We start from the raw sequence: 4,799 nt of genomic DNA, 5'->3' as shown, positions 1-4,799 counted from the left end.
AAAGAAAAGCTGGTATAATGAGTGAACAGATGAAGAATTTTAGAAACAAAATGAAATCTAAAAGATTAGATTTTTACAACTGAAAAATACTATAAATAAAATAAAAAATTAATGACATGCTCAGCAGAAGGTTAGAGACTACAGAAGAAAGGGTCAGTGAACTTGAGGACTTATTAATAGGAGCTAGTCAATCAAAAGATTAAAGGGAAAATTTTTTTTAAATGAACAGTGACTCTGTGACCTATAGAACAATATTAAGCATTCCACATAATTGGAAACCCAGGAGGTGAGAAGATAGAATGGGGCAAAAATATCTGCAGAAATAATGGCACTATATCCCCAATATGATTAAATAATTCAGCTGCAGATCCAGTAAGCACATCTAACACCAAACAAAATAAATGGAAAGAAAAACACATTTGGGCAACTTGTAATCTCATCTCATGCTCTGATGAAAACCAAAGATAAGGAGAAAACCTTAAAAGCAGCCAGAGGAAAAAGAACATATCATACAGTTTAACAATGCTAATAAATAGCAAATAAATATCAGACAAAATAAAGGGCAGAATATAATAAAATAATATATATAAAAGTTAACAGGAAAATAATTGCCGACTCTGGAGTCTATATTCAGGGAAAATATCTTTCGAGAATGAAGGCAACTTAAAGACATTTTTAGACACATAAAAGCTGAGAATTTATTACCATCAGGCTCTGTACTGTAAGAAATGCTAAAGATAGATTTTCAGGATGAGAAAAAATACCAGATTGAAACACAGATGTATGGGAAGAAATAAGGAGCAAAATAAATGTGTGTGTGTGTGGGCACATGCACTTGCATGTGTATACATACATTTATTTATTTTCTCTTGACTAAAAAGAACTACAACTTACCCTTTAAAGTAAAAATAATAACATTGTATTATTGGGTAAAACACATGGGGAAATAAAACATGAAAAAACAGAACAAAAATCAAAGACCAAGAATAGATTTAAATTACAGATCAATATTTCTCATGAATATAAAATTCTATCCAATAGAATTCAGCATCATATAAAAAAAATATATACCACAACCAAGTGGGATTCATACCGGGTATGCAAGGATGGTTCAACATTAGAAAGTCAATCAACAGAATCTACCACATGAAAAGAAGAAAAGAAAAAAATCACATGATCATCTCAATCGACACTGAAAAGGCATTTGATAAAGTCCAACACCCATTCCTGATAAAATCTATCAATAAAATAGGAGTAGAAGAGAAATTCTTCAACATAATAAAGGGCATCTATACAAAACCAGCACTTAACATCATTTTCAGTGGAGAGAGGCTGAAGGCCTCAGAACTAGAACAATACAAGTATGTCATTTATCACCACTCCTATTCAACATTGTGCTGGAAGTCCTAGCTAGAACAATAAGGCAAGAAAAATAAATAAAGAGCAACCAAATTGGAAAGGTAGAAGTAAAACTATCACTATTTGCAGATGATATAATACTATAGACAGAGAACCCCAATGATTCCACAAGAAAACTGCTGGAACTAACAGATTCAGCAGAGTAGCAGGATACGAGATCAACATACGAAAATCAGTTGAATTCCTCTACACCAACAAAGAGAATGACAAGAAGGAAATCAGGAAACCATTATCATTTACAATAGCTCCTCAAAAGAGAAAATACGAGTAAATCTAACTAGGGACATAAAAGAACTACACAAAGAAAACTATAAAACACTACTGCAAGAAACCAAAAGAGACCTACATAAATGGAAAACCACATCATGCTTATGGATAGAAAGACTCCACATTGTGAAAATGTCAATTGTACCCAAGGCTATCTGCAGATATAATGCAATCCTGACCCAAATACCAACAGCATTCTTTAACATGACAGTAAAACTAATCACCAACTTTATGTGGAAAGGAAAGAAGCCCCAGATAAGGAAAGCATTACTGAAGAAAGAGAACAAAGTTGGGGCCTCACACTACTGGGTCTCAGAATCTACCTTACAGCCATGGCAGTCAAAACAGCCTGGTACTGGCATAACGACAGGCACATAGACCAATGGAACAAATCGAGAACCCAGATGTAAATCACCCACCTATGGTCTTTGTTAAAGGACCAAAGTCCATTAAATGGGGAAAAGACAGTCTCTTTAACAAATGATGCTGGCAAAACTGGATTCCTATCGGTTAAAAAAAATGAAACAGGACCCTTAACTCACATTATACACAAAAAATGACTCAAAATGGATCAAAGCCGTAAATACAAAACCTAAAACAATAAAGATCATGGAATCAAAAATAGGTACAACGCTAGGGGCCCTAATACATGGCATAAAGAGAACACAAACCATGACTAACAATGCACAAACAACAGAAGATAAATTAGATAACTGGAATCTCCTAAAAATTAAACACTTATGCTCATCAAAAGGTTTCACCAAAAGAATAAAAGAGAACCTACAGATTAGTAAAATTTTTCAGCTACAACATAATCAGCAAGGGTCTGATCTCTAAAATCTATGAAATACAACACCTCAAACAAGAAAAAGACAAATAACCTAATTATAAAAAATGGGCAAAGGATATGAAGGGACACTTCACCAAAGATATTCAGGTGACTAACTGACACATGAGGAAATGCTCGTGATCATTAGCCATTAGAGAAATGCAAATCAAAACCACAATGAGATACTATCTCACCCCGACATTACTAACAATAATAATAATAAACAGAAAATAACAAATGTTGGAAATGTTGCAGGGAGATTGGAACTCTTATGCACTGCTGTTAGGAAAGTAAAATGGTACAAACACTATGGAAAATGATACGATGCTTCCTTAAAAACCTAGAAATAGAAATACAATACAATCCAGCAGTGCCACTCCTAGGAATACATCCTAGAGAAATATGAGCTGTCACACGAATAGACATATGCACACCCATGTTCACTGCAGCATTATTCACAATAGGAAAAAAAGATGAAAACAAACTAAGTGTCCATTAACAGATGATTCGATAAACAAATTATGGTGCATAAACAATGGAATACTGCACAATGATAAGGAACAACGATGAATCTGTGAAACATCTCACGACATGGATGAATCTGGAGGGCATTATGCTGGGTGAAATAAGTCAATTACAAAAGGACAAATATTGTATGACAGCACTATTATAAAAACTCAAGAAAAGGTTTACACACAGAAATCACTAACTAGATAGTAGACAAGTATTAACTTTGGTGAAGGGAAAGACAACACACAATATAGGGGAAGTCAGCACAACTTGACCAAGGCAAAGTCATAGAAGCATTCTAGACACATCCCAATATCTTGAGGAGCTGTTACTGGGGCTAAGGCTGAGGACCATGGTCTCAAGGGACATACAAGTCAGTTGGCATAACATAGTTCATAAATAAAATATTCTACATCCTACTTTGGTGAGTAGTGTCTGAGGTCTTAAAAGTTTGTGAGCAGCCAGCGAAGATACACATATTGGTCCCATCCCATCTGGAGCAAGGATAAAGAAGAAAACCAAAGATACAAAGAAAATGTTAGTCCAAAGACTAATGGACCACATGAAGCACAGCCTCCACCAGCCTGAGCACACAGAACTAGATCATGCCCAGCTATCACCACCAATGACTCTGACAGGGATCACAATAGACAGTCACAGACAGAGCGGGAGAAAAATGTAGAACAAAATTCAAATTCACAAAAAAAGACCAGACTTACTGGTCTGACAGAACTGGAAGAACCCCTGAGACTATGGCCTCCAGACGCCTTGCTAATTCAGAACTGAAGCCACTCCCGAAGTCAACCTTTCAGCCAAAGTTTAGACAGGCCTATAAAAAAACAATAACACACTTGAGGAACATGCTTCTTATTCAGTCAAGTATATGAGACCAAATGGTCAACACCTGCCCAAAGCAAAGACGAGAAGGCAGGAAGGGACAGGAAAACTGGATGAATGGATAGGGGGAACCCAGCGTGGTAAGGGGGAGAGCGCTGACACGTTGCAGGGATTACAACCAATGTCACAATATAATTTGTGTATAAATTTTTGAATGAGAAACTAATTTTCTCTGTAAACTTTCAACATAAAGCACAATAAAATTTAAAAATAAATAGAACTTTACTGTTTTAAGTTTCTGTGGTGCAATTAATTACTTTTGTGTGTGGCCTCTCTAGCCATGGTCTTGTAGCTCCCACCAGGCGACTGTGGGATAGGGTAATTGTGGCCTACCAAGGGAATTGGTCAGTTTTGCCTAAAAGAAGCAAATTCCAGAGCAGAGAGGAAGATCCTACCACCAACAAGGAAGAAGAGCCAGGAGGGGAGAGTGCATCCTTTGGACCCTGGATCTCTGAGCTGAGAAGCAACTGGAAGCAGATTGAGAGAGAGAGTGAGAGCAAGCTGTAACCTTGAAGATGGTGAAAAGTGGTGGCAGGAGAGACCTAGGGTAATGGTTAAGATTGTGTGTCAACTTGGCTGGGCCACGATTCTCCGTGTTTTAATGTAATCACTCCCATGATTGAATATACTGTGAGTAGCCAGTCAGATGAAAGGGAGTCTCTTTGGGGGTGTGGCCTGAATTTGTATATAAGCAGACGTTCTGGCTTTTTGCTCTTTCTGGATCCTGCGGCTGCTTCCTGTCGTCTCATCTCCCATTCTTGGGACTTGAGCTGTCAGCTTATCTGCTGAACCTGGGATCTGCACAGCCGGTGAGTGGGAGCCCTGCTCTCCGACCTTCCGATCTTGGGCTTGCCAGCTTCTGCAGCTGTGTGACTTG

Source organism: Trichechus manatus, unplaced genomic scaffold (assembly GCF_000243295.1).
Source record: "Trichechus manatus latirostris isolate Lorelei unplaced genomic scaffold, TriManLat1.0 scaffold00195, whole genome shotgun sequence".
Lineage (NCBI taxonomy): Eukaryota > Metazoa > Chordata > Mammalia > Sirenia > Trichechidae > Trichechus > Trichechus manatus.
This window is presented reverse-complemented; position numbering follows the sequence as displayed.